The sequence below is a fragment of the Venturia canescens genome, chromosome 1 (assembly GCF_019457755.1).
Source record: "Venturia canescens isolate UGA chromosome 1, ASM1945775v1, whole genome shotgun sequence".
Lineage (NCBI taxonomy): Eukaryota > Metazoa > Arthropoda > Insecta > Hymenoptera > Ichneumonidae > Venturia > Venturia canescens.
Window position 1 is genome coordinate 10,057,093 of NC_057421.1, and position 27,505 is coordinate 10,084,597.

General features: G+C 42.0%; 1 protein-coding gene across 1 annotated transcript in view; it reads left to right on the top strand.

Annotated features, from left to right (window-relative positions):
- The first annotated feature begins 548 nt into the window (after nt 1–548).
- brat (brain tumor) overlaps nt 549–27,505 on the top strand; it is a 60,734-nt gene continuing 33,777 nt past the window's right edge. The window contains exon 1 of the mRNA XM_043421601.1: nt 549–2,455. The gene's annotated coding sequence lies outside the window, so the exon portion shown is untranslated. The remainder of the gene's footprint in view (nt 2,456–27,505) is intronic.

Consider the following 27,505-nt stretch of genomic DNA (forward strand, 5'->3'; position numbering starts at 1 on the left):
GCCAATAAATCAACATCTCGACGAAATCAACTCGGGATTTCAAGAAAAATAAGTACGAAAAGGTAAAAAAAGAGCCGGAGAGCGAGAGAAAGTAAACAATGTCAATATAGCAGAGCAGGAAAGAAAGTGAATCGAAAGCGAAAGAGCTGCGATTGGTCATGGGAGCCGGATTTTACAGTTGGATTATGACCTCTCCTCATTCGTTTTCGCACCGTGTATACTCGCTTTCCGCAAACTACCTTTATTAAGGATACATAGACGGTTTCAAAGTTACCCGTACACGCTCTCGGTACAGCGATAGAGGGACGGTCTCGAGAGCGAGCGGCGTATGCTTACGATGTATCGTTCATGGTCCTGGGGATCGCACGGGAAGTCGAGAAGGGGCACCGCACACCAGAGCGGCGAGAGTTGAGAACGTAGGCCAGGCCAGGCGAGCCAGAAACCAGCAGCCGTAATAACGTGAGCGTGTGGTGCGCGCGTCTGCGAGCACGGCTCGAGTATATACAGTGTTTCAATTCGTATAGGCGAGGACGGAGGGTGTGAGAGAGAGAGGAACGATGGAGAGGCACAGAGGGATAGAGAAAAAGTGAGAGTAATGGGGAAAGAGACGGGGCGAGCGGAGAAGGAAGAAAGTTTAAAAAAAGATGGGAAATGGAAGGAGCACGAGAGCGAAAAACGAGGGAGAGAAGAAATGCGAGTGGAAGAGTGAAAAATAGAGAAAGGGATAAGAAAAGCTAAATATTGAAAGAGAGGGAGAGAGAGAGAGAGAGAGATTAGGCGGGAGCGAAAGATAGAAGCGAACGAGAACGAAACGCTAACGGAGAGCGAGAGCGAAGGAGGGAAAGAGCGCGGAGCGCTCCCCGGCTGTACCCCCACCACCGGGTCGCCCGAACCGGCGTGCGCGTCGTTAGACTCGAGGGACGCCGACGTCAGGACGCCGGACGCGCGCACTATTCAGTTACCAACAGACCGCGCGACTGTTCGTACGAGCGTGACGTTTACTTCGCGACAGCGAGCGAACGTGAACGGGGTTTAAAACAAGAGAGAGAGAGAAAGAAGAATCTTCAATGTCAAGAAAGGAGTGAAATCTCAGAAGGAACGGATAATAACAAGAGGAGTGTTTACAGTTTGGGGAAATAACGCAAAGAACAAACGATTTACCAGTATTGTGGACTCTTGAGATAAAACACTATAGAAATCCGTGGAATTCGGACTGTTTTACTCGGTTGGTCATCATTTTTACTCGTACCTCGTTTTTTTACCTCTGAAATTCTCGATTATACCCTGCCGTTTGATTGTTGTCTATCAACAGCGTCGCCAATTAAGTTTTTCAATCGTTCTATTCTGCGATAAATACGCGCGCGCGTGTGTATGTGTTTGGTAGTGACGTTGTGTGTGGCAAAGAGAGTCGCGGTCGAGCGGCATCCGCGCGGGTTGAACAAAGGAAGAAAGGCCCGAGAGCAGAGACAGGAGCACAGCCCCTTTTTGCTCTCGTATATCCCTTCTTTCTTGTCAATTTCATGAAATTTCACGGTAACCGGCTCACTTGGAGACTTCGCGAACCCTTGTTCCGAAAGTTCACTTTTTTCAATATATACTCGACGGAATTTCAAGTTATGTGAGCGTTCTTACCACCGTCTGTATATATACACATTTGTATATACGCATACATCCCATATTCATTTCTTCGTAACAATCGAGACAGACGAGCGCGCACCTATTTATATTCTCGGTCTACTCCATCCTGTGGCGTGAAATGTGTTTGTATCCGTCATATTAAAACATACTTCTAGCATCGTTTATCGAGTGTGTTCACGATACATTATCGTGATAAAAATTCGTGTCGGCTCCCGAAAGTGTGTAATTTTGGCAATTTTTGGGATTTTCCTTCAGGATTGGATTGACTAAAAATCTGAACGAAATTAACGCGCTGGACAATCTGACCCGTGTGTTCGTGCGTGCGTGTGTGTGTCAACTTGTGCGTTTTTTTATTTAATATATTTAAATATCTGAAAAATCACGTCGAGTAGAGCCGCACTGTCTCTGTCGTGACCGACGACCTAACCTCCAAACCGGAAGAACGCTGCGGACGCTAAAAAGACCCGACGCTCTTTCATAGAACCCAACGAGATTTATTCATATCGTTGAGTATTTTTATCCGCGGTATTACTCGGGTTCTCTCAAGGGACCAGGAAAATACGGAGCACCGAATAAATAATTGAAATAACGTTTCAACAATTTTTATACATTTTTGTTGTTGTTGAAATATTAGTTTCACGAGAAGCCGGCTCCCCAGTCTCGTTTCCCGCGCGCGTCGTGTTTCCTTAGACCGAAAGCAAATAAACGCGAGCGACAGAGAAGGGTAGAGTCTCTTTGTGTGACATGTGCCACGTTGAACGACGAGTTTGAAGGAGAATTTTTGCGAACAACTGCGGATTATTCTCGTACATATACGGTGAGTCATGTTTTTTTGTTTTTTATTTTTTCGTCGTTCTACTGTCATTTTTATTCCATTTCCATCTCCCTTTCCTTCTTCACGTTTTCAACGCTCTTCGGTTCTTTGTTGAACCACGTGCTCTATCTGCCGCTGGCTTCGGGGCCGCGTTCCTCACAAAATATGGCGTACCACGCATTTCCGATACTATTCTAGTCTGCGAGTTTTTTTTACATCGCATAACACGGAATACGTACCGGCAGCGTTGGGTTTTTCGTATTTTCTAAAATCCACTTCATTATCTTATTTAGAGTGCTCACTGTTGAGGTTACCTTTTTATTATTTGAAAATCTATTTCTGCTGGATGAAAAAATGATTTTCTATTATTTTTGAATCGTTGCAAAAAGCGACTTCGTGGGCATTAAAAAATAGAGAAAATTCAGGAAATCCATTATGCTTTTTTTTTTTATCGCAAACGAAATTTCGAATCGAAATCACGATTCGAATCGAGTAATAGACAGAATTATACGATGCTTTGCATAGTTCCGAAACTTTTTAGTGCTTATGATAGAGCTCGCTCGCTCGCAGAGTGCTCAGTGAGAGAAGAGAAACATGTAAACTGACGAAATATGACAGAAACAGTATCGATTCACCAACCGCTCGAGTGAGTCGCTCGTTCGATCTTCTCATGCGTGAGTATAGCGTTGAAATAATCGCAAATGACGGAAATGTGATCGAAATCGAAAAACCGGTTTTTCGCTACAATTCATCGTGATTTTTGAATTCCCATAATTTCGCTACGACTTTTTACCTGTTTTCGCGTCAACTCGAGCGTCGTTGCCATTCGTTTTTCCACTACATTAGCCAACCTCATTGTACCAGGGCTAAGGGGAGGGACAAAAGTTTTGACTGAAACTTTTTAAGCGAAAAAATAGTTGGCGTTTTTAATAAGCCGGTTTCTGCGTTCTCTCGTCCAACAGCACAGCTTTGAGTGTCGTGTTTTTCGAAGGATTATTAGCGCGCAGGTACGAAGGCATCTTATCTGTATCCAACGGTCTCTATGAATTATATTGCTTTTGGCTTTCATTGTAAGTTGCGCGTAGAGGGTAAAAAAGAGCCCTGGCACAGACAAGCCAACGAACCAGACCCCAGACGGGGGTCTTTCTCGTCTCGCACCGCTCATTCATTTTTTTGTTCCTCTTTCTCCCTCTCTCTCTCTCTCTTTTCCCTGTTACCAGGACGAGCAGCTGCAGTCGAGGACACTCGCTCGAATTTCTCGCTCACTCCTCCGGCTACGTTTACACACAACGCGCACACGGACACATCAAACACTGTAACGTCAAATATAATATCGTCCGCCGTTCCAGTAGGCTCGTGAAACAAAATTTCTCAGCCCTGACGTTAGGACTGTGCACTAGGAGTGCGCGCGGGGCTTGCAAGAAAAAAGGCAACAGTCAAATAAATTATAAGACTTTGAGTCCATTTACGAACAGGAATTAACTTTCTTTGAGAAATTCCATAACAGACCTTCGGTCTGCATTATTAAAATGATTGGGCTCCTAAATCGAGTTTCAAATCGTTTGATAATTGAGGCGTGCCATTAGCGAAGTAATATTTTATTATTGTCATAAATAATCTTCGATCAAATCATCAAAAATTTGCTTTCATCAACAAATATTTCTGTTATTTTTCGAGTGAAATCACGATCGTCAAACTTCTGATTGCTTTTACATTTCAGTTATCTTCATGCTGAATCGATAATATTTTGTGACAAACAAATCCGTCAAGATTTTTCGTTCTTCTTTGTAATTTCGCGAGCGAGAATGAAATTTTTTGTGACAAAGGTTTTCCTATTTTTTCATTCTTTTGCAGTCTCATTCTTCTTTCATTCACCCGAATTCGATCGAACCCAACTTATGACGCTGAAGTTTCCAACGTTGGAGTCCAACGAAATGATCGAAAAAAACTCTCCAATAATTCCAGTGATTCTGCTATTTTGTTCCCTGCCAAATTTCCGATTCGTAGTTTTTCAAACTGCACCAACGATTCGTGAAATAAAAAATTGGTGAATTACAAACGTTTTTTTCGTTCATTTCGTTGGACTCCAACGTTGGAAACTTCAGCGTCGTCCCAACTTCACATTCGTTGAAGCACTCAATGACTTGAAAACAAAAATCTGAAGTCTCACGCGAATTTGTAAATTCTTGCAGCCTCAAAACTCCGCATTTTTGTCTCCCCTGGAAATAAAGACTGTGGGAAAAGAGCGTGGAAAGTTGAGGAAAACAGTGAAAACTAGATGGGACTGAATTATTCGTAGTTCTCAGTTCGATCGCGTGCTGTCATTGCGGGCACTAAAGTGTAGTATTCTTCGAGAGCATTACGCATGTAACTTTGTTGCGAAGTGACAGGTGTAATTTTCATAATCTTTCAGCTGATGATGCACTCGAATTTTTATTCCTTCGTTCCTTTCGTGCCGACTCCGTTTTTCTTTCTCTTTATGTTTCATTCCTTTCGTCACTGCGGAGCGAGCGCGATAAGTGTAGAATAGTGTTGCGGGTCCGAGGGAGAAAGAGGCACGAAAGAAGTGGAAAGAGGAGGAGAGAAAGAGAACGCAACAAGTTGAGTCGGCACTTTGTGTCCGGAGAGTCTACCTCGATAGCTCACGCGATTTTTTTTCAACGTCAAGGTCAACTGTAGGGAGAAAATGGAAGTGAGACAAAGAGATTGCCGGAGCAATCTCCGGCGATCCTTTACAATGTATACAACGAATGTGCGGGCATTTCGTGTCACTTTTACGTTCTCAAACCCTGACCCCTTTTCATTCGTGGGAATCTGACGAGTTTTTCACTTCAAGGGGGCAAAAGGACTCGTATTTTCATCTGTTTTTTTCTCAGTTTCGACTTTTTTTTGCTTCCCTGAACCGAGGTGGCTGCGATTAGACGAAAGCACGAATGCTCCGGCGGAAATAAAGCTCAATGGGCTCCCATTCGCTCTTGGAAGTTTCGAGAATTCATTGAAAATCGATTGCGGCTTTTTCGGGTTTGCAAAGTACGTCGAAATCCGCGTGGACCACTCAAAATACTTTTTCACGATTTCTTTTTGGTGGAAAAAACAAAAAACGTGCGCGAACGAAAAGAGGGTGGAGTTGGAAATAAAATGGTGACGTGAGACGTCTCATGAGCGAAAGTGATCCGGAGAGGAGGCAAATAAAATGAAGACCGAGCACACGATCCGAAGCCCTTTTTTCTCTCGCTCTTTATTTCTCTTCGCAGTCTTTCGTATTTGCGAAATAAAATCAAATACTAGAAAACGTGCTGCGAGGACTCGATTTATTTTACGACTCCGTGAGATTTCTTGCTCCCCGAGATATTTTTCCATGCTCTAGAAAAAAAATCTATTCGTAGAGTCTAGAGGGAAAACAAACGTTGATTATTTTTTGAATTCGAACGAAAGAATTTTCGGGCTCAGCACCACCGAGAGCGTGCGTAGATCGGCTCAAGGTCACAGTCGTTGAACTTGAAGTAACCGATGCTCCGAAATAGTTGACGCTATTTTTATCCCTCTCGCCCCCAGATTTTGTTCGATTTTCACTTCTCGTGTTTTTTTTTTGAACCTTTTTTTTGAAACTTGGACGTAGAGAGTCCGTCAGATGAATCAACGATTAAAATCTCGTTAATAATTATCTGGAAACATTGATAGAAAGTGGAATCGGTGCGTTTGTAAATGGACGATCCAAAACGACGTTGAAGTTTGCAACGTTGAAGTTCAACGAAATGAACGAAAAAAAGATTAATAATTAATTATTTTTTTTTTCACGAATTATTGACGTGGCTTAAAGAATTATGAATTGGAAATTCGGCAAGGAAGAAAATTGGAGATTTATTAGAATAATTTGAGAGTTTTTTCAGATCATTTCGTTGGACTCCAACGTTGAAAACTTCAGCGTCGTCGATCCAAAATGATTGAAGAATTTTCCAAAAAGTATGAAGTTCCTCTCTTCAGTGTTGAATTCAATGCTTTCGTCAAACTTTTTCAAAGTTTTTTTATCGATCAATAAAAATTGAGCTTTTCACGTAATCTCGAAAATCTCAACGTCATTCAATGACAAATTCGTAAGACAAAAATGCCTCGAATGTCGTCAAAAGTTCTACTGCGCCGTGGACGTTCTTTTATTTTGCGTTCCTTATTTTACGAGACACGCACACACACGCAATACTAATCTAAAAAGTCACGCGATCGGTTACCTCGAAGAGCTCTTCAAAAACAGACTTGTACGCTGGGAAAGCAGTGACAAAATATTTGCGATCGCTCCGAGCACTCGTTTACATTCGCATCGATCGATTCTTCGCTCCTTATCGTACATGGTTTGTTCTCGCTTATCGTATGTGAATTTCTATCGTAAATAGATTTGACAGAATCGTTACTACGCGTGGGGATATGTCTATTCGGAGAATCGATAGACCCCGTTGAACCGAAGAAGTTGGAAGGTGCCTCAAGTTCACTCGAAATGAAGCACGTCAAGTTTTACTTTATCAGTTAAATAGCGAGCCACCACTCCCATTGTTGGTTTAGAACGCCATCAGAAGAGTGTGCAAAGCACGCTCGTCAAGACTCGAGCGATGAATTTTCCCTCCGATACGAAACTTCATGAAAAGTCTTAAAAAAGTGCGCGATTTTTTGGAATCCCCAAGAAGTACGTTTCTACAAAAACGAACGACGCTGAAGTTTGCAACGTTGGAGTCCAACGAAATGATTAAAAAAAAACCTCCAATAATTCGAGTAATTCTCCAATTTCATTTTTTGTCGAATCCGCAATTCGTAGTTTTTCAATCTGCGCTGATACTTTCGTTACGTAAAAAATTGGTGAATTACAAATGTTTTTTTCGTTCATTTCATTGGACTCCAACATTGCAAACTTCAGCGTCATAATTCGGCAGGGAACAAAATTGGAGATTTACTGGAATTATTTGAGAATTTTTTTAGACCATTTCGTTGGACTCCAACGTTGGAAACTTCAGCGTCGTCATAAAAACGAATGTTGAAATTGTGAAAACTAACGAACTCAAGTGCCTGAGAAAAATTACTGGAATTTCATAAAACGAATAAAGTTTTCCGTAGGCGAAAAATAGGGAATTCATTCCAGTAGATTAATTCAATAATTCATTAGCATATCTTACGATCTCCATATTTTTTCACGGAGTGCTTGTGACGTCCGGATCACTCGTCATTGTCATAACTTTTCTGAGATGCTCATCGGGCCGCTGCGCGAGTGCGACCCAGCACTGGTTGCGCGTTAGCAGCTTAAGTCAAGATTCCAGCATAATTTGAGTGAGTAAATAATCAGCGAATGTCCACTTTTTCACCATTCAATTTAAAGTGATTTGGAAGGCAGCGAGGGTCGTTTTATTCTTAGAGATAACGACGATGGGAATTAATCTGACGCGAAACGCGCCTTCGAATCGTACAGTTTATACAGAAACTCGAGTCTCTCGATTCAACGACGCTGAAGTTTCCAACGTTGGAGTCCAACGAAATGAATGAAAATAAAATGATTTATCCATCAGTTTTTTATTTCACGAATCATAATTGTGTAGATTGAAAAAATACAAAGTACAAATTCGACTGGAAATAAATTGGAGAATTACTGGAATTATTGGACAGTTTTTTAGATCATTTCGTTGGACTCCAACGTTGGAAACTTCAGCGTCATCTCGATTCAACGAACAGAACAAGGCCCGACTCATCCGATTTAGCAACGTAACGAGGAAATATTATTTTCGCACTCGCCGAATACGATGCCGGAGTTCGCACTAATTCATTCAAAAAGTATGGTGGCTGCGGATATTCAGGGACCTATTTAGGGTTAATTACTTCAATTAATCTGACCGACGAACGTCGAACGGAGGGAGGGATACTTGAAACCATAATTAATGGCGTGCTTTTCATTCCTCAATTCAGCATTTGCCAAACGCACGGGGGAACGTCCTGAAATCACTCCTCCAGTTTTCGGACGACTGCAATTTATTCGGGGGCATTTAAAACGCACAACGACACTCAACGAGCGAATGAAGCTGAATGAATCGTTGCGTTCTTACGAAATAAACCTCCATTCGGTTTGTTCGAGTCTCGAAACTTTTGCTTCTCTTAAATTCTTCGCTCGTTGCAGCAGCTTCTCCCAGTAATTCATTCACAATAATGAAAGCGAGAAAAAGTTTTTCCCTTGACAAAAGAGTCTCCGGCTTAGCACGCTGCTCTCGCCTTCGGCCGGAGTCGCATCGCCCATGAATCTTTGATCAGTCGAGCCGTCGCGAAGTTCGATTGCTCCGTCGGAACCCTCGCGTTGAATAACTGCAGAAAAGTAACTGGAAATAGTTGTCCTCGGAGTCGTACTTCGAGTTGAAAACTGTCGAAAATTAGGGAAATTTTGTTCGGGAATGATCGAAAGTTTCGGGGCTTTTATGGATTCGGTAATTTTTGAAAACGTCTCGACTCTTCGAGTTCTCAAATCTGTGACGAAGTTGATTCGGTCGGAAACAAATGATTCGAAGAAAGTTTGAAGTTCAGCAGGAATGAGAAACGACTCAGTGGTCGATCGTTTATTCGACGACGCTGAAGTCTGCAACGTTGGAGTCCAACGAAACGATTTTAAAAAAGTCTCCAATAATTCGAGTAATTCTCCAATTTCGTTCCCTGCCGAATTTGCAATTCGTAGTTTTTCAACTTGCACTGATGCTCCGTGAAATAAAAAATTGGTCAATTACAAATCTTTTATTCTTTCATTTCGTTAAATTCCAACGTTGAAAATTTCGGCGTCGCGTTTATTCGAATCCTTCGAAAGTCAGAGGAATAAATATCACACAATTTTTATGTCGACTCTGAATCTTCATTTGTTTCGGGAGTGTAATAAGCCCAAAAATGCGAATTCCGACTCCATTATTTCGTATTATTATCGCTCATTTCGTTCCCTTCACCGGAGTTCATTGCGCTGTTCTTTAAAAACGTGAAAAAGAAAAAAACAAAAGAATGAATTGAGCTCGGGGATTTATGGGACGCGCGAATTATTGAGCGAGCTCGTATGGACTCGCCTTCGATGCTGTTGTTACGCAAATTCCCATTCGAGTTGGCTCGATCGCCGTCTCTCTGGGCTTCCGGAATGAATGACGAGCCGCGGGGGAAAGAGGAGCGACGGTTTTGAGCGAAAGTTGTTTTTAGCGTTTCATTGCGAAGCGAAACTGGAAGTTGGGAAAATATCTCGGAGAGGTTCAACTTCCTTAGGGCGAACTATTCGCGCACGAACGACGAAATTGAAAAAATTGGAGATCCGGTCGGAAAATATGATCGATGGGAAAGTTGAAAGCCGGAGTTTGAGCGAAGCAAAATGATCGACGCAGTAAACAGGTGAAAAAAATTGTTGCGTTCAGTGACTGACTCACGAGTTGACTATTTCTCCAGGTCGACTGCGTGCCATTTACCTTGCTTAGGCCGTTTAATGCACACTCGTTTTTCTTTGTTCTCGAATATCGCTGTTTTCTATACGGACGAGATAAATCTCTAGCCAGTTCTCGCCAAGAATTTATCTCATTTGGAGTCTGTCATTATTTGAGGTTGCATAGTTTCGAGGCGCCGCACGAGTCGCTCGGGTCGAATACTGCTGCGTGAGTCATTTAAAGTAGATCGAAAGTCGGAGACAAGGTCGTTGGAATGATCTTGCTACGTTTATGGTAACTGCGCGTGAACTCGAGCGAATTTTTCCAAAATCCCGGAACTCCAGAACCCGAATTTTTATCCTTTGCTCTAGAAACGTAAATTCTTACGGAAGAAACAAAATCTCTATTCAACAAACACATCTATTTATTCGGGTACTTGAGGTAGTTCATACACGAAACGATTTCTTCAAGAAAGTCTGGAAATTTATACAGAGTTTTTATAACGAACGAACGCTTCTTACGAAGTTTATGAAAAAAGCACACAACAACAATGAAGTATGTGATGAAAGTTTGGGAAAAAATCGAGACGATTGTCTTACTGGTAATAAAAATATATTACGTTGAAGATTAAACGATATTGATAAAATGAGCACTCGTAACCTAAAATTTGCTTATTCCGAAATTTCGTTTCTTCTTGGCTCGGCCCATTCCTGTCGTAGCCTTTTGTCATGACGCTGAAGTTTGCAACGTTGGGGTTCAACGAAATCATTTAAAAAAGCTCTCCAATAATTCCAGTAATTCTACAATTTCGTTCCCTGCGAATTAGCAATTCGTATAGTTTTTCAACTTACACCGATGCTTCGAGAAACGAAAAATTGGTGAATTACAAATGTTTTTTTCCTTCACTTGGTTGGACTCCAACGTTGCAAACTTCAGCGTCGTCTTTTGTCTTTTTATTACCACTTTTTTCTCGATCCATTTCCCTTCGTGTTTTCCCTTGCGCTCTCTAATGCGATCTTTTACATAAAAAACTTGAGCATTTTCGCCGCAGGGACGAATGAAATGTTGGGTCAAGCCAACGATGGATTTCCGATTAATTAATGGCCTGCATTTTCATTGGCCAACAGATAAGTTGAAAAAATGTATTTACAATTTTGAATAAATAACACTCTGACATTAATTTAAAGCGATAACATCTTTAATTGGGAAGTGAAAATCGAGCAAATTTAGATGCCCATAAAATACGATCCTGCAGGCATGATCTACCTTAAGAAAAGCCGAGCACTCGAGGTTTTATTGAAAGATCGATCCCATTGAAGCTTGTACTTTGAAACGGTTACTTCGAGTGAAGTAACGATTGCGAAAGTGGCCGGAAGTCCGAGAGTGAGAAAGTAGTAACGACTTATTTGTTTTGTCTCTATCGCTCGTGCTCTTTTGCCCTTTTTTCTTTCTCTTATATTCTCTTCGAAGACCGGATTACCGTTGCTTTTGCTTATTTTCTTTTTACCTTTCTCGCCTACTCGTACTCTCGGTGCTCGTACATTACGTACGTAAGCATGCTGCTCGCACAGCGACGCACGCTGCCTCGTACCTTTTGTATACATACGAACGTTTCGACTTTGGCTACGTTCCCCACACTTTTCTCTCCTCTCCTTTCTCTCCCCCCTCCCCGCTCCCCTTGGCCGACCCTCGCTCGTATTTCTCCTCTTTAATTATGTAACCGTGTGGGTGAAAGAGAACGTTGAAAGCTCGGGAACGTTTCGCTGGCTAGTCTTTGGCGAACTCAACTCCGCGCGAGCAACGCTCAGTTAACGTTGCAGATACGAGAGAGAAACCGCAGTTACATACGCAGTCCTCTTTCCCCATGCATCTTTGTACACGCTGCATGTAATATGATCCGTGCGCAATACGTTGCGTTTGTCCCTCGCACCAATGAGCGAGCAATTTATGCTGAGTTCGATCGGAAATAATTCGACATTATCGAGCGATCTGAGGCTACGAAATGTTCGTTGTTATACGAAGGTCTTAAAGACTGCTGAAACGGTGCGTCTTTTCAAACGATCGAATCGCGCTTGGATCCAAAAGTTCACAGGCCCGATTGGTCCAACGATGGTGAAAGTTTCCGCTTTCGAAATTTGCGATTATTTCTCGTCGTGGTGGCCACTTGGTCGATTATATACTTTTAATAAGTCCGACTGGTCGGAGCCTCGAGCTTATGAATCCCAAACGAAGAGAGCTTATTCAGCAACACTCGAGCTTCCAAGCGTACATTTTTGTTTTAACTTCCTTCAGTACTTGGCAATTTATGATTCTACGACTCCCGTTGCGTGCACGGCGCAACTTGGTGCGCCGAGTTTCACAAATTATCGTTTCTCCTGTTGCTGCTCCTGCTGCTGTTCTGCTCGTCGCAGACACCAGGCCCGGTGCTTCCGTTATCGAATGACAATGATCGTGCAGCTATTGACAGACAACATAAAATCAAACTTTAGCGAGTAACGGCGATCGATGGTCCGTCGCTATTGCTGCCGGATCGCCACTATTATGTTTCGACTAAACTCCACTTGAACACTCGAAATTCAAGCTGATTCGGTGGAATCGAAAGCTCGTCGAAAGCCACAACGGAAAATGAAGTCGTAGAACGAAACGTGTGTTGTACACAATCGATTGGAATTTCGTCCAAGTTGGAAGGATAAAAGTGAACTTAAGTGTGTCGCAGAAAGTATATACGAATGGCTGTGACACACAAAGCCCGATAGCGACACGTAGCGATGTTGCTCTAAAGAAAATAAACGAACGTTTGACCCGCCAAATTATCCTCGTGTGCTATAAACTTAAACTTCTTCGCATTGCTTCACACGGCGATTGTCGTCTACCATGTACATGTGATGAACGCATTTTGTGGGGGGTTGGCTATTAGATTTGCGCACCGTGACGTGTGCAAAGCCGATTCGTCCTGAGGTAAACTCGAGAGAGATCGATATCTGGCGCACTACACCATCCCCGCAGTACATCAGCACACCAAACTCGAGTTTTCTCATACACGCATTAGCGCCAGAGCCTCACTCGCCTTCTCGCCAGCACCGGGGAATAGAAAACTTTAATTGAGCCCCCACTCGCTCTTGGAGTTTATCTTCATTGAGCGATCCTCGATCAGAGATGCTTCATCGGAGATTACGAAAGTTGGCACCGTTCGATGGAGCGGATTTTACGTCGCGGCTGATGAAATAATCGTTTTTTTTTTCGTGGTGCCTGCTTTGACGGATTGCGATTCTCGGACCGTGTGCGTAGCCTGCAAAAAGGAGCTCGATCCCCGACGATTTGTCTCATCGTCAATCGCACCGGTGCAGCGAAACGAAATTGACGCACACTTTGTCATGATTCATAGTCTTTCATAGAAAATCGATCGATTTCCGAATTTCAAATCAAACCTTTGGAGCAGCTTTCACCAATAAAATTGTACGTAACAAGTGCGAAAAACGAGAAATTACACAAGGCAACGAGAGTTGCCACGCGAAAGCGTCGATCGAGACGAATGCGAGGCGATTGAATTCGTCGTTTTCCGCACTTGTTACATCAAATATTTTTTTTCCATCCGGTTCACCATTCTTTTCGACAAACTTTGTACTATTCTTCAACACCGATAAATTTCATTGTGATTTGTAGAGTGCCTCGCGAGAAATGTTTATCGGAATTGATCGTTCGCTAATTGATTCCGAAGCATCGTGCAATCGCGATATCATGACTCCGATGGCTACTAATTAATTAGTCAATTATATGACTTACGTCGTTTTTATCGCGCACCGACTTTTTCTTCCGTGAGAAAAAGAGCGTCTCGCGATCTCGCACAAAGCAGGTGTGCGGCACGCGGGGTCTACGACTTATGGCCTTGGCACGCTTTGTCGCCCCTTCTTTCCACGTTTTTCTTTTCTTCCCTTCTCCGTCTTTCTCCCTCTCTCTCTCTTCTCATTCTTCCTCCTCTTCTCCTTCGCTCCTTTTACGATGCTGCGAGTATCTCCATAAAAGCGACGATTAAAATCACCTGTTTCATCAAGTTTAATTGATTGAGAAAGCCAGTGAAAGGCGTCAGGCTCAAACCCCCCAAATAAATGATTTTATACTAAATCGAATGAACGAAAACAAATTCAGTACAAAAAACTTACAGTTTAACGAGATTTCAATAAATGAAAGAGTGACAACTAAAATCAAACGACGTCCAGGAATTGCCACCTTAATTTCCACATTTTAAGGCCAGTGATCCAAAATTCCAATTTTCAAACGCATAACTATGAAATACAATTTTTTTATGACCCTGAAATTCGCAACGTTCGAGTCCAACAAAATGATATAAAAAACTCTCCAATAATTCCAGTTATTCTTAAATTCTGTTACCTATGACGCTGAAGTTTCCAACGTTGGAGTCCAACGAAATGATCGAAAAAACTCTCCAACAATTCCAGTAATTCTTCTATTTTGTTCCCTGCCAAATTTGCGATTCGTAGTTTTTCAAGCTGCACACCAACGATTCGTGAAATAAAAAATTGGTGAATTACAAACGTTTTTTTCGTTCATTTCGTTGGACTCCAACGTTGGAAACTTCAGCGTCGTCTGTTACCTGCCTAATTTGCAATCCATAGTTTTTCATTTTACACGAATGATTCGTGAAATAAAAAAATTGGCGAATTACAAATGTTATTTTCGTTAATTTTCTTGGACTCGAACGTTGCAAACTTCAGCGTCGTTATTTTTTCCAATTCCTGTAAAAAATCCATTATTCCCCCCTAAAAATCTGCTCACTTTCAATTGAATAATAAAAAAAATGGCTGTATCAGTATGCCGTTGATCGATCGGTATGAGAATGAATTATAATTATTACGTATGCTGTGCATACACACCAGGTGCAATGAACGAGACAAACCGAGACCGTCAACCGGACCCAGCTGTTTGTGTTATCAGCTGTGCTTCTCGCCTCGGCTCACCGATTACACACCTGGTGGATTTTTTTTTTTTTTATTATTTTTTTTTTCTTCTTTCTCTCCACATTTTTTCCTATTTCATTTCGTGACACACACCGTCGCTAGATGCGTGTGCGTGCGTCCCTTTTAGCACGAAAATCCTGTAAACATTATTGCAGCGATTATTTTTAAGTTCGATAATAACAGTTGAACAATGCAATGAATTATTCGTGCATTCCAATCGACCGGTTTTATCAGCATGAAAGCGCTCATAAAGTATTGACCGAGTAGAAAGCTCGTGTCATGCATTATTTGTATTTAAATTCATATATGAATACAAACGCTTGTTTTTTATTCCCCTACTTTTTTTTGCACAACGACTGCTTAACTTCTAATGATCGCCTCGAGGCCATCGTACGGTCACGAAACTTTCGCGTAGCGAAATATTCATCGGGGGCTTCTATTTATCCGCAGTCTTTGGACTATTATAGTTGCTCGTGTGTGGCAAATATACTTTCGAAAATGCGCGTCACGAGAATGTTTAGCGTTACGAAATATCGCGAATTTCTTCATCCTTGAATCAATATTGTTATTTGGCATAGCCGAGACACGTGTGCGTGCGGGGATTGGCGAAACGAGTCATTTTCTCGCGAATGATTGAACGACGATTATATACAACGGTGTCAACGCGGTAGCGAATGTCTCAACGTTTATGATGGAAAGCGGTTAATAATTGATCCAATTTGGTTGAAGTTACGGTAATAAAGATTGTTCAATATTCATTTAGGCTTGGAAACAGTTAATTTTCCTGTAAATTATCATCTCGACACACCTTTTTCTATCGGATTAATTCGTTGGAGTCAATCATCGTGCTGATTTTGAAGTAAACTTTCTGGATGGAAGCAGCTTAACGGTAAATTCGTTAAGGTGTAATAACTCGGAGGCTCATCTCAATTCGAGGTTCATTTACATTGAAAGTTTCTTTTTCAATTCTTTCCCGAGGCTGTAATTATGGATTCGTGATGTAATCCTGCGGCCGTCTCTCGTGACTCTTTCCTCACTCGCCTGCTGGACGTATTTAACACTTTGGCTTTTACAACAGTCGCATTCGACTTTTTATTACTTTTACTTTTGAACTTGATGCTCCAACTACGATGGAAATTTTTTCTCATACTTTTGCCCGTACTCAGTACGTATAACTGTCATCGTAAGGGAGCTTTCAGAGTTTCATTATCGTTTCGGAGTACGTAAACATTCATTTGGATGCTGGCTGTACAGAATTTTTGAAATATTATTTTGTGTGCACACGAGAGTGCTCGTTATCGCTACGACATGTGGTTCTATTTGCTTTTTGCGTCGCGGGAGAACATTTTCTCTCTCCGCGTATCACCGGAAGCGACTTCCGTTTTTTCTTCGAGTCCTTGGCTCCTGCGTTCTCTCCTCTATCTTTCTGGAACGTTTTCGACGCGTGCCCAGATGTGTTTCTCGCCGTTTTTTCCTTCCCATTTCTTTTTTACTCTCGCTTTTTTGGGCCGTTTTATGTCCACTTTTTTCTTCATTTTCTCACGTTTTTCACAGCATGAATCCTCTGCTCCTCCGTCCTCGTGTCCTACTGGCTCCATGAACGAAGCACTTTTTCGCGCGGGGAAAATTCGGAAGAACAGACCGCCTGGCACAAACGGTCGCCGCGTTTAATAACCTTTGTTTGTACCGCGTTGAGACCGAGCGCGCGTCCATGTCTGCGCATCGCCTTCGAGGATTTATTGTGCCTCGAAATTTCTCGTGGAACATTTCGGAGCTCCCAACGCACCACGTTTGTAGGTTAGTTCAGCGGATACACACTCCCTGTACTGCGACGAGCTTCTCCACGCTTCTCGCCTCAACTCTCCTCCTCGTTTCGACATCCTTCCGCAGGTACACTCGATCACAAAAGGAGAAAACTATTAGCCGCGCAGATGCCTTCGGACAAAAACGTTTGGAAATGGGACCGAGTTAATATTCCGAATATTCATAACCGGAAATCACAATTTTAATGATCATGTCAACGCGCCTACCTCGATTATTGCAAAGGATGTACGACGCTGAAGTTTCCAACGTTGGAGTCCAACGAAATGAACGAAAAAAACGTTTGTAATTCACCAATTTTTTATTTCACGGATCGTTGGTGCAGCTTGAAAAACTACGAATCGCAAATTTGGCAGGGAACAAAATAGAAGAATTACTGGAATTATTGGAGAGTTTTTTTCTATCATTTCGTTGGACTCCAATGTTGGAAACTTCAGCGTCATAAGGATGTAGAAGTGTACAAGTGGTGATAAAAAAAAATTACAAATACGATTTCACGGACAAGGTGATCTTCGGATAAAGTATAGAAAAGACAAAAGCTCTATTCGAACGATTTACAAAACTCTGAATATACAGCATACTATGAAAGTCTGAAATTTTTATTATAGAAAATCAGATCTATCGGAAAGTTCAAATATACTAAAGGCTGATGAAAGGTTCGTCAGGTTCACGAAAGTTTTCAACTCCGAAATTGATATTTTTGATGGTCTTATTTACCGAAAACCGTTGTAATTCGGACCGCTCAACATTCCGAAAAAGGACGTTCAGAATCTTCGAAATTTTGAAACCTCGCACGGAACGCAAATAGCGAGTAGGGCGACGCAGCGAAGTTTGAACCGTTGGAGTCCAACGAAATGAACGAAAAAAACGTTTGTAACTCGCCAATTTTTATTATTCCACAAAATATCGATGCAGGTTTTTTTTAGATCATTTCGTTGGACTCCAATGTTGCAAACTTCAGCGTCATCAAGTAGGTCGAATGCGTTTAGATAACGCAACACCACTGGAGTTTCGATAGTGCGGGAAAAATCTTTCGGAGTTTTGACCTTTCGAGATAATGTTTCTTTTCGGACTTTCAGTCTATTCGAGGTTTCGTATTGTCCGAGTTCTGATCATCTTGACCTTTTATTTGTGAATATAAAATGCATGAATGTTTATCTACTGAACGGTTATTCGACATTCTTATTTTTGAAACTTCCAACTGTACGAAGTTCAGCCCTTCGAGAATTGAACTTTCTAGTCAAACGATTTTTCAATATTTTCGACTTTCTAACCTTTTAAGCCTAACCTTTTAAGGACGGGAATTTTTAAGTTGAAATTGACCTTTTTTTACACGAAATTTGTGCATAATATCGATGAATTTTTCAAGCGGAGTGCCCGACCAAACTCGTCGTCAATATTTCGACCAGAGCCGTCCTACAAAGGTAGCCAAGATTTCAATATTACAAATTTTTTTAAAAACATCAAGTACTAGCTAGCAATAGAATTCTGAGCTTTCTAGTTACTCTAAGTGCATCACTTTAACCTCGTTTCCTGGAAATTCATTGTACAATATCGTTCGAGGTTTTTACCATCAATTTAATACACTCAAGCGAATTATTTCCACGTTTATAAAACTCACGATTTGAAGTACCTTTCCGGGAGAACGAAAGTCGATTGAATCCTTTCGTGCGAGATCAATGATTACAAATATTTCGTAACCCACTAAAAATCGAATTATTTTTTAGCAGAAGATCGACGACGACGGGCCAGTGGGAAAACGAAAGTTGATTTTACTGTTTCAATAAACAAACGAATCAATTTTTCCTCTTGCTCGTGCGGAAACGAACGAATATTTGGAAGCTCATTATTTCGACGTTTTTTTTGGACGACGCTGAAGTTTCCAACGTTGGAGTCCAACGAAATGAACGAAAAAAACGTTTGTAATTCACCAATTTTTTATTTCACGAATCGTTGGTGCAGCTTGAAAAACTACGAATCGCAAATTTGGCAGGGAACAAAATAGGAGAATTACTGGAATTATTGGAGAGTTTTTTTCGATCATTTCGTTGGACTCCAACGTTGCAAACTTCAGCCTCATTTTTTTGGGTCGGACTGTACAGCCGGTAAATTCTTAATGCCGCCGTATACATTTTCGTCCCACACACGCGCATATCCACCGGTTCCTTCTAATCTCTTCATTCCTCGTATCCTCCGGTTCTTTCTTTCTTTCTCCCGCTTCTACCTCATTCGCATGGAGATCGCAACTCAAGGATTTTCGAATGACAAAAGTATGATATCGTTGATCCGCGAGGGCGCGCGCGCGCAGTGGAGGCGAGACGACATAAACCTTGGCCGAATCGTTTTGAATAGTACGCACAAATAGCGCATTTACAGGAGCCACGCTGAGAACTCCGATTTGATGGAACAATCTCTCGGTTGGCCTCTCACTTTGCCATTCAACGATCGTCGTTCCCGACGCGGCAGTCTCGTTTCCGGCTTATACTTCGACGATCAACTACATTGCGGCTCCAACGCCGTTCACGTTACTCGTGAGACACGTTTCTGCGTATCTCTCGCGCACACTGCGACGAACCACCCTGATGAATTTTATAGCGTTGCCCCCGCAATTTTTCTCCTTTATTACTGCCACCTTTTACGTCATTGCTTCCGAAGAAAATCTCTCGATCTCGACGTAGTTATACAATGAAACCATTTTGCTGTACGAAACACTCCAATTGCTGGGTTATAAAAATGAAAAGTCGAGTAAAAAGCAACGAAACGAATACACCGGGCTGTAAACGCCTCGTTATTTTTGCCAAGCGAAATTCAATGTACAAAACGAAATATAAAATTCACCGGTGACATATTTCTACCCAATCTGAAGAAAAGCTTCATTTTCTTGCGCTCGTGACGAAGCTCGATCGTGTTTAACGAGGGGAAAATATCGTGCAAGACTCCAACGCTTGGGCCCAACCAACTTGCTCGTAATCTTCGACGAGCCTCGCTTTATTCGCTCCTTAATTACATCCGACCTTCGTTCTCAACTTTAGCCCCTCCAACGAATCTTTTCTTGTCTATTCTGTGAGCTATACAAGCGCAGACGTACCGAGTACGTGTATATCTATAACCCGTGTGAGACATCGATATACGTACAAGAAAGCAATCACGGGAATGCCCTATTACATTAGCAATGGTGTAGGAGCGCCGCGAGATTAAGAGATAACGAGGTTGACGCAGAGCTAGCTCATCTCGACTCATCTTTTTGTCTCGCCAATATTTTCAGGAGCATTTCGTTCCTCGAGCACAAAGTTAGCGAGTTGAACTTTTCCGGTTGAACTGTTACGCGGAAGCGAGCCGAAAAACCGAGATCGATTGTTCGACGTTGTCCTCTGGTTTTCATTTTCGGGCGAAATTCATTTGGATTATCGTTTCCACAAATATAAACTTTTTACCAATCAATGAAAACGCTGCAGATTTCCGAGGTAGAGAACGTTCGAGCGTTGGCAGCATTGACGTAAAACCTTCGAGTAGATTTTTGCACTGCCGCAGAATCGAAAGTTGTTGCCGCAGTTTGAGAAACCATGAAATAAGTGAGTCAAAAGTGACACTGAAGTTTTCAACGTTGGAGTCCAACGAAGTGATCTAAAAAAAAGCTCTCAAATAATAACAGTAAATCTTCAACATTGTTTCCCCCGTCGAATTTGAAATTTGTAGTTTTTCAACCTGCTCCAATGATTCGTGAAATAAATATAATTGGTGAATTGCAAATCACTTCGTTGAACTCTAACGTTGAAAACTTCAGCGTCGTTGAGTAAAAACAGAAGTAAGGAGACGGTGAATCCACGCTCACGTTTTCTTTGAGAACGTTGCAAATAATGTTGGATTAAATATTTAAACAGTGGATTCGGCTCGGAGGTTGGAACGAAAGCAGGGCTTGAGGTGCTGCACGCGAGCGTGCATAACATCAGGACAATTTAGAGTCGAGAGAATGACGCAGATAAAAGAGAACGAACAAGGGTGAAGGGGATGAAAAAGAAATGAAGTTGGAAAAGAGAAAAATAGGAGAGTCGGAGCAAGCAGACCTAATACACGTACTTGCTTTCCCATCCGCTTGTACCAGCGCTGAATGGCTTCTAATTTGCGACCGGTGGTTTAATTGTGACTACGTGCGTGTATTCAGAAACCGTATTATTCGTACGTACACGACGGAGGAGCCTCCAAAGCGGGGGGATTGCCCGTTTTCACGGTTTACGAACGATTGTACATGCTTTCGTGCACGTAAGACAGAGAAAAAAGGAGATGGAGAGCAACAGCGGGGAAAAGGGGAATTGAGTACGTGGCCAACTCCACCTGCTCACCTCCGCGTTTCTCACTCTGCAAAACTCCTGGCTCAATGCTTGAAGGAGAGTTAATTCCGTGACCGCACTTCCGCTTTTCGATGCCAGCTGCGAATTTGCGCATTGGGACATACGTCCGAGAGACACACGTACGCGAGGGTGCACGAAACTCACATATGGACGCGGCGTTTATATCTTCAAACTTATCATATAAAAATTTGTGTATATTTTTGTAGATAGAAATGGACGGGGAGGAGAAGAGCTTCCTTGGATAGAGAACATAGCCATCGTGTCGTTGTTCGACGACCGAATGCCTCCGAAGTCTGCAGTGCCACTACGCGGCCAATTCCAAAACTTTCTTGGTGCAACTTGAAGCAGGCGAATTATTCATTTTCGCATTATTTAACGGAATAAAGTTGTTATTTTTTGGCAGGTTTCGGTCGAGATAATATTGCTGCATTCGAGGGTGCTCTGATGCACAATTTCGACGTCGAGACGTTGAACTATACCAGTAAAATTTTATTGCTTCCCGGAGGGGGCAGAGTCTCCGTGGGAAAGTAAGAAACGGGCCAAATGGATCAAAAGGTTAAACACTGTCAATTCATCCACTAAACTTTCTGTTTCGACAACGTTAAAACGTCACTCGATCCAAACAGTTTTTTTTTACTTTCACGTCATTTTGGTCTCGAAGGCAATCGTTGTTGATCGGACGAAAACCGTATTTGATTATTTTTCACACTTTTTTCCCGAAATTTTCATTGTTTTCACAATGTTTTCACAGTCAAAATAGCACCCGGCAAATCGCACATTCGGACACAAGAGAGCGCGCACATCGGCAGAAGTGTTGCCCTCTATAACACATGCACGGTCTCTGTGTCGAGGGTTAAAATAAAATTCTTCATCCGTTTTTGGAGTTCTTTTTTCGTTTTTCGTACAGCGAACGTTCTCGATTGTTTTCGACCGAGTATCCATTTCCCGTTGCATTGTTTCTCGATTGTTTCGTGTCTCCCGATATACGATAATCGATTTTTCGTTATCAAGTGTGGCCGAAAACTCGAAAATGCTTATCGAACGGTCGCACGTATTCCAATTCCACGGGGCTCTAAGCTCTCGTTCTGTTCTTACGTTTTTTCCCCTCAAATTTACAGCTAGGCTGATGGCTATGCGTGCATTCGGGCCCCTAAGCGTATCCATATTTCTCCCCTCGCTTTGATGCCACGCCGCTTCACACCCTCGAGTGCTTTCTTCCTCGGTCGCGCAAACTGCCGACAATCTGCTCTCCGAACGATATTTTCCTATTGAAAGCATCGACGAGCTCCGCATTCGTGGCCTAAAATACGGAAGCGTATTACATCTCGTTGCGAACACTTTTGCGCGCACCCCCTGACGAAAAAATCCCGTTAACCTTCGAGCGTAACCGAAAGCCTTCCTGGAGATACGAAAAGCACTCGCGATGTCAAGCACTTTATTATAATACGTCGAATATTCGTCCCTCGTACACAGCGTCGAGGCAACTCCGTGCTTTTCGACGCACGCGCTCGCGTACCGCGTCACTGATAATGGAGCGATCCATTCAGATTTTCGATCCACGCCATCGAGCCCGCAATCTCTGCTCTTCATCGCATACGTGATCAGTCAAATCTTTCTCCCCAAATTTCTCATATTTTTTACCGCGTTAGAAAATGTTGCTGGTGAATCGATTTAAATGCATTTGAGAAAATTCGGTTATGACAGTGTGGGCTTTAGGAGATTCGCCAGTGGATAAACGATTTTGTTTTCAATTCTATGAACTTTATTAACTGACGAAAATTAAGCTACAATTTTGTCCCATCAATCTTGGAAGCATTGCGTAGGAAAGAGTGGAGTAATTCTGGACGCGGGTAAATATATGGACACTGCAATATCTTTATATTCCGAAAGCCTCACGTTCACGCACTTGAACGCATGCGATAGTCCTATCGATGTTTAATACACTCATATTATACGAGACGTGAATTTACATATATTTTCATCGAGGTAGGATCGATTGTAAAATTTCGTACATTTTGTATAATTTTTGCCTATTAAACGAATTGATAAAGCTAGGATGAACGGTTTTAATGTTATCGAGAAAATAAATTTAATATCCTAGTTTTATGTGAGTATCATAAACGCAGTTCAAATTTTGGCTTCTCCCATCGTTTTTTAACTATTAATTAACTCGTGAAATTTTGCAGTTTGGGGTAATTCCTAACGGCTTTTTGGGGGAATTCCGGACGTTCTGCTCCGGCCCCATATCAATTGATTTTTTAAAACTTCAGTAACGTCGTCAATACGTATGAAATAAACGCCAACGTATGATATTGAGTGCTTAAATGTAGCAGTGAACGATGTGAAAAGAAAAAGGGTATTTTTGTTTTGAAAAATATGAAAATTCACCACTCGAAGACTGGATTACGTGCATTGAGTGTGAAACGTGGGCTCTCAAAGTTGCAGAAGCGACAGTACGAGTCGAAGATATGTTTGCGATATGGCTAGCAATTTTTAATGCAATTTAGATTTACCTCAAGAGTCGTTGCTAATTATCTAGCAATTTTTATCTATCAGTTGAAATTTACATCGGAAATTGCAAACAAAGTACCGAAGAGTAAAATACATCGAAAATTTATTTTGTAATTTCATCATATCGTTCGTTATTCATCAATTTCCCTTAGACGGTCCGAATTACCTCAATTTCCCCTACTTTTTTTCAAAATTTTTCAACTCTGCAACTTTGCAATAAATTAAAGAATCTGTGAACGATTCCTTCACGAATGAAACCTACAAACTTGATATGTGGAATCGAAAATTTGACCTCCCAACACCTCAGGCAAATCCGTGCAGAGTAAAATTGCTCTTCTTCGCTCGCTCTTATGCCCTCGATTTTCACGCAGGGTTACCTTTCACAAATATATTCCGAGTTTCCGCATCTCGTTTCAGTGACGGAGAAGAGGAGAAGAGTCGAGCGCGCGATATCGCAGCCGGAAGTGAAAGAGAGCAAGCGAAGGCTTGTCGACCGTTTTATACAGCTTTTGCTGTCTTTGTAGCAATAACCTCTTTTATTTGTGCATAGATATACACACATTTTTACGGTTATGCGATGCCCTATACACGTAAATGTGTTTTTCTCACGATCGAATGCACAAATGCAGCTCAGTTGTGCCTCGAATCTCACGTACAACTGGAAAATCTCATTCGTTCGTAAAACTTTTTATGTTAAACGTCAAATGGGGAAGTACCTCGTTGTAGATATTTTCGATTTGATAAGACCCAAGACTTACTCGCGTCATCGACTCTTGCACACCCGCGGCACAGACGACAAAAACATTGTTTTTCACATGTGAAGAAACTTCATCTCGACGCCTGCATGAAAATATGAGCAACTGAGATAAAAAAGCAGTTGCAGTACATCTCGACCATAGGTGACACTGAAGTTTGCTGCAACGTTGGAATCCAACGAGAAATGGGCTGAAAAACCTCTCCAACAATTTCACTAATTCTCCAATTCTGTTACCTGCCTAATTTGCAATTCGTAGCTTTTCAGTCTACACCAATGATCCCCGTGAAATGAAAAATTAGTGAAATACGAATCTTTTTTTCCTTCATTTCGTTGGGCTCCAACGTTGCAAACTTCAGCCTCGTGAGCATAGAAATTCCGATGTAAAATCACACGCGAATATATTTTGTAGCGATTCAACGAGCTTGAGACTGCCAAGAGTGGGTAGAAGTACGAGTCGTGCGTGGTGGAAGTGCTCGTGTCGAAAGATACTCCAAGTGTTCAAACATATACTGCATTCAAACGTAGATACATTCAAGTACGAGCTTAAGTATCTTTATTACATTGCCATGCTTATGGTCAAGATCAGTCTCAAGGATTTGTGCTAGAATTAGAAGAAACTCTCACAAGTAATCGGAGGATCGATGATTAGAGAAGTGGAAATTTAATTACAAAAATCCACTGATCTTTCATCGATGTTATTTGTAATTGATCTCTCCGCATATTCATATCGATTTCAAGGGCTTGGAGGGGAATATTAGGTGTGTGAAACGAGGAAGAGGGAGAAAGGAACGAAGAAAAGGGAAGAGGCATTTTCTAGCACTCGTCACTCTCTCCTTGGCAGCGAATCTCGAGGCGTTTTCTGTTCCAGAAATTCATAGCGCAAGTCGACGAGCGAGGAGCTTAAGGAACTTATATGCTTGGTCGAGAAAGCCTCGTTAGATTCCCATGCAACCTGCAGGTTGAAGCTGAGGGAGGGAGAGAGAGAGAGAGAGAGAGAGAGAATGTGAAACGAGAAACGACAGAAAGTCGGAACGGGGTGGTAGGGATGGCTATATCCGCCAGGCATATCAGGGCTTCCTGATGATGGCAAAGCCCTGGTGAAGAATACAGACATACACGAGTACACAAATCGCCGGGAATTTCTCAGAGTTTTCTTGCTGCATGCTTCGAGTATATTCAGGGATTCTCATTCATTCGTCGACGATAAAGTTGTAGCATTCTCACGAAAGGGTTACTAGCGACCCTTCCCTCTCTCTCGCTCCTCCACTCACGAGGAGAGATTGAAGAGATCGACGACGAGACACTCGAGACGAACGTGCCCCTTACTTTTTTGCTCCATACGGTGGGAAACGCTTTAGTACTTGGTGTTTATGTACCTCGTGTACAACAACCCTGCTCGACCCCGTGTATGCTCCGAGGGCAAACATTTCCGAGTTTCATCATTGCCAAAGGCTTTTTTCACTTTGTACTGCCCTTCAACCTCTCGCTCTCTCTCATAGCGAATGTGGCACGCAGAGAATTTCAAACTTGAGATTTTTCAGAAAAGAGTCGACGTCTATGGGCATTTTGAGAATGCTCTTCGAGCCTCCTTGTCGAAATAACGAGCATCAACAGATTTCCTTGATTGAATCTCGCTCCCGAATCGATTTGGGGATTCGAAGGAATTTCGATCGTGAGAACTCGACCTGAACGACGGAGCACGTGCCTCTGGATTGAAAGTTTTGCACTGTCACGATTAAATGTGTGTTTCTGTACCTCGAATCTCAGAATAAAAGGAGCGGGAGAGAGAGAAAGGGAGGAAAAAAGATGGAAAACTTTTCCGAAAAGGGGGGGAAAGAGGGAGATGTTGGATATGGGAAAAGGCCGGGTCGAACTGCTGAGCACATACACGATATAAAGGTGTGGCTATCAGACTTTGGTGCTCGGGAAGTTCGCAACCGCATTCGAGAGAGATATTCCCGAGCCTATTGGCTGGTTGAGGTCACATTTTTGCCTCCTTTTTCACCTCATTCTTCCGTCTCATCCTTCGCCCCGTCCTCATTCTCCCGGCGAGAGTTTTCTTTTTTCCATTCTCCGCACCCTTTGTTGTCATACTGAATCTGCCATCTTGTCCACCGTATGTCTGCCTTTGACCCACATCCTTTTGAAGAATCATGTCATAAAGTGCCTCTTTCACAACATATCTTGGGACTTTCTGAATTTATTTTCTGTTGTACACACTACAATCTCAGATCGGCTCAAAAAGAATACAGAATCATTGTAACAATTTGTATACACCGACGAATCTCCATCTGTTCATCTTATCCATGCAATTCAGTGCCAAATAACCCTCTCGGACCGAGGCTTATTTCACGTTGAAGGAAAATTATTCCCTTCGTAATTTTATCTTAAAACACGTTCTAGTTTACGAATCCATTGTGACATTTTAGTTTTTTTTTTGTTAGGAAATACGAATTTTTGGCCATTGGGTGAGCGCAGCGCCAGGTACTTGGAGAGTGACATCAGGAAAATTTACGAATGAATCCCTAACACCTTAAATACATCGTATTAGCTTCCCTCTGAGAGGATATAACGTTTGGAGTTTGAAAAACAATTATGGACTCACTTTTTTGCGATAACAAAAGCACGTTTTCACACAGTGCCAACTCAACACAAAACGTCGACTTCATATTGATATTACGATGGGCTAAAGCAGTTTATCTCTTGGTTTAGGAGTATCTATGGTGCAATCTAACCTTGCTTGATGGAACTAGGCAGCAGCTAGAACCCCGATCTTACTGACCGTTGCAGACCGAGAGGGATAATCAAGTGTAAGAATGTCGAAAAAAATTGAGCAATTTCACTGACGAAACTTGAGTGAATTTTCCTTTTTTTGTTTAGGAGTATTTTCGAAAATTTTTACTACTAGAAATAGTGAGGAGTTTGAAAGAAAGTCTCGGAGAGACTTTTGAAAATAATTACATAACCAAAATTCATCGTTGACTTGAGAGTCGAGTAGAAAACCATTTCGTCTGAAATATCTGGCATTAAATTATTCCAATTAATAGCAACGTGAATCGTGGTAAAATGTAAATGCGATGACAGAAGTTTTCCTATGACTCAGCTTCGTTGGTTTCGTTCAACAATTCCGGTGTTCGCGTGACACGTGACGATCGTTTGGCGCTTACGTATCGATTGTACCTTCAACTCTTTGTTTTCCCAGCATGTATATTCAATACCATTTGGTAGTT